The 8,278-nt window shown below is 42.9% G+C and overlaps 1 long non-coding RNA gene across 1 annotated transcript in view; it reads left to right on the top strand.

The window, feature by feature from the left end:
• The window catches only part of LOC146013504 (uncharacterized), a 61,252-nt gene that overhangs the window by 16,898 nt on the left and 36,076 nt on the right, over positions 1-8,278 (top strand). The window lies entirely within an intron of this gene.

Here is an 8,278-nt window from a genome sequence, read left to right as displayed (position 1 = left end):
AGATACACAGGCACGCTGACTGCACAGCGGCACGCCCAGCCCCCGGCTTAGCTTCATAGAGCAGCCTGCACATAGCTGCTGGGTGATCAGATGCTGTTAGTGATTGGGGAGAAGGAGCAAAGAGCTACTTTACAATAAGCATGTGTTGTGTTGGCACAGTCTGTTTCTGACACCCCCTCATGGTTGCCTACGTGACCCTCTCCTTCAGGGAGAAAATGCTCTGTTCCAGGACTTCCCTGGTAATGTAGGATTGCCATCACCTGTGGGGAAACACCTTTCTCATCAACTAGCTCCCCACAGGTGATGGCATTCCTACATTACCAGGGAAGTCCAGGAACAGGGCATTTTCTCCCTGAAGGAGAGGGTCAGGTAGGCAAATATGCTGTTGTTTCTACCCATCTACTTACCCGCCCTAAAGTAGTGCAAGCACCAAACAATGCATAAAATAGAATTTATATAGCGATAGAGTAAATATAAAGCTAAATGTAAGTAGAAATTGAAATCCTCACCCAAAGCAGAAGCAGGAATTTTAGCAGTAACCATGACAAATTGAGAATAATAGATTAACAACATACAGACATTCCTCACTTAACGACCAGGTTCCGTTCCTAAGACCCGGTCGTTAAGTGAATTGGTTGTTAAACGAGCATATATAAAACCCCTTAAGATTTCTGAGACGCTGGTCGTTAAACAGGCAGGGCAGGTCGTAACTGCGAGAGGGGAGGCAGGCAGGTCGTAAATCAGAGCAGACGGGGTCGTAAGTCCGAGGAGTCAAGGAGTCACAGCACGGACGCTAAACTAAGGCCCAGGTCGTAAGTCCGGGTGGTCGGTAAACAGGTAGGTCGTTAAGTGAGGAATGTCTGTATACTGTATGGAGGAGACTCTCAATAGATCAACATTACAATAGTGGCATCGAATCGGGATTCAATCAAAAAAACGAACACTGAAAGAGCGGTTGGATAGGTAGGATGAGAACCATGAAGGGGCTGTGTCTATAAGATCTACTTAAATATATAAATATGTTTACATAATTAACAATTCAAAAAGTCATAGTGGCTTTTTTCTAATAAATTGATTAGCTTCAAATGAGGCGTACACATGGGCTGAGGCATGGTGATTTTGGCCATGTCAATCTTGGCTTAGTTCACAAGCGATTTTGACGGGGGTGGGTAAAAGCCGGAAACATAGTAAATGCATTGAAAAAGCCGGAAACCATGTAAAATGTATTAGGAAAAGCTGGAAATCATAGCAAATGCATTGAAAAAGCTGGAAACTACAGTATGTAAAGTGTATTAGGAAAAGCTGGAAATCATAGCAAATGCATTGAAAAAGCCGGAAACTACAGTATGTAAGTGTATTAGGAAAAGCTGGAAATCATAGCAAATGCATTGAAAAAGCCGGAAACTATGTAAAGTGTATTAGGAAAAGCTGGAAATGATAGTAAATGCATGTAAAGTATCTTAGAAAAGCCGGAAACCATGTAAATTGTATTGGGTATGGATCATTGAATAGACAGCAAGTAGGTCGACACCACTAGGTCGACATGCAGGAATGTTGACATGACTGAAGGTCGACATGTCATTAGGTCGATACAAGCATTAGGTCAACATGGGGAAGGTCGACAGTCAATAGGTCGAAATGGCATTTTTCACCTTTTTTTTGTCCCGAATTTCGACACAGTCGACATGGGCAATGAAACTTAACCCTCGTTGAACCCCTCGTTGGGCTCGCTGCGCTCGCCACGCTTTGGGTGCGGTGCCTCGCTACGCTCAGCACACTATTTTATTCTACCACCACGCCTAGTGAATGATAGGGAATGAAATACTGCATGTTGGCTCAAAAGAAAAGGTGTAAAAACCCAATGTCAACCTTTTGACTGTCGACCTTCCCCATGTCTACCTAATGACCTGTTGACCTAACCCATATCAACCTTCCTGCATGTCGACCTTAATGCATGCCGACCTAGCGGTGTCGAGCTAGTAACCGTATCCCAGTATATTAGAAAAGTCGGAAATTATAGTAAATGCATTGAAAAACCCGGAAACCATGTAAAGTGTATTAGAAAAGCCGGAAATCATAGCAAATTTATTTAAAAAGCTTGAAATACAAGCAAATGTATTGAAAAAGCTGGAGATCATAGCAAATGCATTGAAAAAGACAGAAACCATGTAAAGTGTATTAGAAAAAGCTGGAAATCATAGTTAATACATTGAAATAGCCAAACACCATGTAATGTGTATTATGCTGGCCACACATCAGACCAACTTTCCTCCAACCATCCAACTAGTTGGTTGGATGGAATAAAAATCTGGTACTGGATGAGAGCAAATGTAATTTGTAATTGTCATTTGTTTCCCAAATTGGAAAATGGACAACAACTGTCACTCAGACCATGGTCGAGATTCACCAATAATCCCCGGTGCACATAGCCGGCATTCGCATAGTTAATAATCGCATATGCAGTAACATATGCGATTATTAACGCAAAAGCGATGCCCGGCGATGTGCACCGGGTCCCCCCCTCCCTGCCGGAACCCTTACACAGCTGTAAGGACTCCAGTTCCTCCTCCCTGCACTCAGAAGTGGTGCAGGCAGGAGGAGAACACTAGTCCGGGCAGCACAGCAGGAGGCTGCCCGGACTCAGGTGAGGGGGGTGCGGCGCAGATCGGCGGGGGACGCAAAGGGAAGCCCATAGGCTTCCATGGGGTTACGCTGGCGTACCCATCCCCCCCCCCCCCCCCCCCCCGCAGCGAAGCCCCAGCAATGGGGCTTTGCTGCATTTGAAAATGCATTGTCCATTCTCCTGAGTTTGTGAGCAAATTGGTTACTGGCATTTGCCCCCATACAGTACCAGATTTTCAGTCCAACCAACTAGTTGGATGGTTGGAGTAAAGTTGGCCTGATGTGTGGCCAGCATTAGAATAGCTGTAAATCATAGCAAATGATTTGAAAAAGCCAGAAACATAGTAAAAGTATTGAAAAAGCATATGCAATCTATGGTAAATGGGCCTTGTTGTATTGAGCAGCAGCATGCTTCTTGAATATAACATTGGCTTGAGAAAAACAAATATGTTTATTGTATAGGGTCACAAACCTGTGTCAGCTAAGTTGCAAAAATATTATCAAAATCCTAAGGTCCCTGCCTTTGCCGGCTTTTTCATTGCATGTACTATGATTTCCGGCTTTTCTTTTTTTTTATCATCAATGATTTTTATTGATTATAAGAGTATATACGGGGTACAGAACAAAGAGAAGGGAATAAAGAAAAATAAAAAAGGGGGGGTTACGGGGGACTGTGGGGGCATCTGGATAACATCTGGCATAAAATTGAAAATACACATTTAACATCTACATCAGTATCGGGTGGGTCAGCAAACTGCATGGAGAACGGAGGAGATACATTTTTTTTTTTAATACACATTAGATGTAGCAGTATCACATAGATATCTTATCAACATAAGAGCAGCGATTACAAGGGTATAAATGGTCAGGGTGAATCAGTACCATCGTCCGTTTTCTCATTGAGGATAAATTGGAGGGGGTCTCAACTGGTAGACGTAGAGGCATATTGCTTTCCTTCTCCCTCCGTCATGTATAAATGCCAAGCGTTCCAGCGAACAAGTGGCGATGAGAGGGAATATGAATATGGCATATATTCTGTTCCCATAAGAAAGTGGAGATTGGTTTTCTGGACAACCTTAGTTAGGGAAAGAGAGTTGGGTTGTTTCCATTGTTGGGCCAGAGCTGCTCGGGCTGCAATGAGTATATGGTTCAGAACATATCTAGCATGTGCGGGGATGGTATCTTTCATTATGTGAAGTAGCGCCAATGCAGGATCAGGGGAGAGGGAGATATGTAGCACTGTTTGAATCAGGGAGAATACCTCTATCCAAGTGAGAAGTAAGGAAGATTTTCCTCCATTGGTTGGGAGATAATGTTATGTTTAGGTCCGATTCCCATTTATTCTGGGCGCTCAATTTAGGGACAACAACAGAGTCTAAGAGAGTTTTATACCAGAATGATATATTCCCTGTGGAGTTACTGTAGGTAATAATAATCTGGTATATATTGTTTTGGAGGTCGTATCTGAGGGTATGGATAGTGTGGGGCGTGACTTCCACCAGTGTTGGATTTGGAGGTAATGAAGAAGTTCATGTTGCGGTAAGGAGAATTTTCGTTGGATATCTGCAAAAGGCAACAATTGGCTGCCGCCTGTGATATCTCCAATAGTCTCGGCACCAGATGCGATCCATTTTGATAAATGTAGATTAGGTATCAGTTTCGTCAGGGATCGCAAGGAGATACTGGCTACGCCAAGAGCAGGAGAGGACATCCCGGCGGAGAGCCCGTCCCATATTTGTAATGATGCCTGGGTAGGCGGTAGAAGATTAGGGGCTTTTGGTCAGAGATATTTTGGGATTCTAAACAAGTCGGATACAGGGATTGGTGTGGTAGCAGATGTTTCAAGGGGAACCCAACATGGTATATAATCAGAGTTTGTGTAGCATTTAATTTGAGCTAATAAGCATGCTTTCTGGTACAAAGTTAAATCTGGTAGACTGAGGCCTCCTCTATCCTTTGGCATAATCAATCTTGAGCGGGCTAGTTTCGGAGTTTTCCCTGCCCAGATATAGTTTATCATTGTAGCAGTGCAGGTAGCTAGTTCTTTTTTTTTGGGGAAAACATAAGGGATTGAGCAAAAGAGGTACATCAGTTTAGGGAGGAGAGTCATCTTAAAGGAGGCCATGCGGCCCATCCAGGAGATGTCAAATGCAAACCAAGAGTTTGTTAAATTTGGAAAGCAAAGTAATGATAGGGTGGAGATTTACTTCAAATACTTTAGAAGTTCTGGCTGGAATATTTAGACCCAGATAGCGGATCGAAGTTGTCTGCCAATAGTAGGGGTAGCTAGTGCGGAGTGTGTGAAGTGAGTCGGATAGATTGATAGGAAGGGCATCGGTTTTAGTAGTATTTAACTTGTAGTAAGATGCCGCGCTATATGCATCTAGTATCGAGTGGAGATAGGGAAGTGATGAAATAGGATTTGTGACAAAAAGCAAAAGGTCATCTGCAAAGAGGCTGAGCTTATGGTGGGAGGGACCGATGTTCAGCCCCAGAAAGTTGGTGTCCTTCTGGATGGTGGCCGCGAGGGGTTCGATGGACAGGACGAAAATCAATGGGGATAAAGGGCATCCCTGTCATGTACCTTTGGAGATAGGGAATAGATTGGAGAGAAAGCCATTGCTGAGGACCCGGGCCGTAGGGGAAATATACAGTGCTAAGATAGAAGTAAGTATGCGATCCCTAAAACCAAAGTGGAGCAGAACTTCACGCATATACGACCAATACAAGTGGTCAAAAGCCTTCTCCACGTCAAGGGATAACAAGAGGAGGTCTTGGTCTGGGGCTAGGGAATCGATCAAATTAAATACTCTGCGGGTGTTATCTGATGCAGAAAGAAGGGGGTTATAGGAACTGGCTACCTGTTGGCGCTAATGCAGCCTTGAGTCTGTACTAACCCACAGCTATCACCAAATAGCAATATACAAGAAAATACAATACAACAGAATTTGGGATTCCAGGCTTCTAAGGCGCAAAGATCGATAGTGAGACTATCAGATGGCGACGTTGCTCTTGGTCTTGTCACTATTCTGAGTGTTCGTACTCGATGGAGATATACAAACAGAACAGAGATGGGGAGAAAACCAACTGTTATGTGTTGTTCCTCATTCCAACCATAAATACACGTAAGAAAAAATAATAAAAAATGAAAAAATTGATGGGCGTACCCCACTCACGGTATTGGCGGAGGGGTATAAACACGTAGCGTTATCTTTAAGGACCTTCAAGTTCTTTCACGTCAACCTTTTATTCTCTCCGTGTATGTGCATACAGGTGAACAAATAAACAAATTATATGTGTTAGTATGTGTCCTTTACTTAGTTCCTGGAGTAAGAATTCCAGGAAAACGGAACAAAAGTTATTTTGTCCTTTTTGTGGGCGTACCTCACTCACCAAGTAAACGGTGGGGGTACACCTATAAAGGTTTCTTTGTGAAAAGACAGTGAAACAATTGAGACAAGATGGGCGTACCTCACTCACCAAGTGAACGGTGAGGGTACACCTATAAAGGTTTCTTTGTGAGAAAAAGTAAAACAATTGGGACAGGATGGGCGTACCCCACTCACGGTATTTCAGATGGTGAACAGGCCCGTAGCAGGTTCTTTGTTAGACGTCCTCTGTCTACTCAGTGAGTTGTCGAAATACTCATCCAATCGACATAAATAAAGTGAAGCACATATACAATGTGTAAAATATTTTTCAGTGTTAATCGAAACAGATAATTGACTCTGAAAAGTGAATGTGAACTGGGGGCGTACCACAACTCACACTGTGAAGTGCTGTTTTAAGTGTATAAAGGTATCTTTACACGTAAGGACCATAACCCTCCACCTTGTGCGACAAGAAGGGCAGTAAGTACCAGGGCATTTCTTCTAAAAAGGAGGAGGACGGAGATGTTTGTGCGTACCAGACTTACGATTCAGTAAGTCTTGAAACTCTCATAACGGTTTCTTTGATCTTGTATTTCTTATACCAGTATCATCATTGGGTCCATTATGAATGTATGCCCAGAAAAAATGATGAATATAATTAGCCGTAGAAAGTCCACTCAAAACATCAAGAAAAGTCCTTGCCAGGTGTTTTTTATAAAGGTAAAAAAATTCTTTATTCCAAAATCACATCCTCTGTCCCCATGACAGACAGATGTACCATAAAAACAGGGGGGTACAACATAAAGACCACATACGGTCACACTACAAATAGGAATTTCCAGGGAAATCCGGAAGCATCAAGATAAAATTCTTTAAAAACAAAAATACTTGAAAAAAGGCAAATACGTACATCCAATGTTGGGGTTCCTTGGTATAGATGGTGATGGCTGCTCACACTCCACACTGGCAGTCGACGCGTTTCGGTGTGTCAACACCTTTTTCAAGACATGCCTGTGGGGGGTGCGAGGCCATCCATTTATACCCTGAGCAGCCTGTTAACCTTAACAGGAAGTGATGTCACAACTATTCATGTGCTCCTCACTTCCCGTTTACCAAAGTACAAAGTTATTAACATCCATGATGTATCCGATAAAAAACAGTTTTGTATAATAAAAACACCAAAAAACAATATACAAAATAAGTGTAAAGTCCGATTTACTGATGATGTCCTTCTACAAACACTTCCGGGGCAGACGGTCGCCATGACAACCTTCTTGGCATCGTTTGTTTTGTGACCTAATACCTGATGATCGGGGTATAGTAAAAGATCGTGGGAAGGACTCTGTTATATGCTCTGCGTGACGCTGTTTACTGGAACGCCAGAACCCGTTTGCTGTGAGAAGAACTGTTGTTTTGCTGCCTCCGGCTGCTGGGTCGCAGCTTACGGAAGTACGAGCGGGTGGGAGGTGGCGTCGCGTCATTCTGGGCTCGGTCACCTGGTGCATATGACGTGCATCACTATTTCCGGTGGTTGGAACGCAAAATAAGAAAAAGGGGAAGTATATCCGGCTGGTGATCCGCAAGTTGCCGATGCCAGTTCTCGCTGTCATGGCAACCCGTCTCCCTGCAGAATAACACAAAATATAAAGTTAGACAATGGCACATTTCTCATCTTACATTACTAATCCCACTATGGATAATTTAATAAATAATCCTGCCGTATTCAAGATGTAGTATGGCTATTTTCTTTCTATGACTGTCGTTCTATTGAAGCCAGATGTAGACAGCATGAATGTATACACATAGAATAATCAGATCTTGCTGTATTTAACAAAGACGATAAAGCACATGGAGAATGGTAATTTATAGGTTCAGGAGAACCATGGTGATTTGCAAGGTCAGAAATCAGAGGAACCATTTCAGCTCAAAATCGCTGTTTAGGCCCCCTGGTATTAAGGTATTGCAGTTGAAGATGAGGTTCATTTCTGACCTTGCAAGTGGTGTAAGGTTGTCATTTTGTCTGATGGTCCCCTTTGCTATTTTGAGGCCACAGAAAGAGATTATGTCCTGCTGTGAACATTTATGTACAGTTTTGAAATGTGAGGCCAGGGCGTGTGTCTCTAACCCCTTCTTCACATTTCTTAAGTGCTCTCCTAATCTCACTTTGAGAGCTCTAGAGGTTCTTCCGATATAGTGTTTGTTGCAGCTGCATTTTATTGTATATATCACATTTTTGCTATTGCACGTTATGAAATCATCTATTTTTATTTCATATCCATTGATGG

This window comes from Crinia signifera, chromosome 1 (assembly GCF_055691185.1).
Source record: "Crinia signifera chromosome 1, ASM5569118v1, whole genome shotgun sequence".
NCBI lineage: Eukaryota > Metazoa > Chordata > Amphibia > Anura > Myobatrachidae > Crinia > Crinia signifera.
Note: the sequence above shows the minus strand (reverse complement) of the source record. Positions and strands in the feature narration are given on the sequence as shown.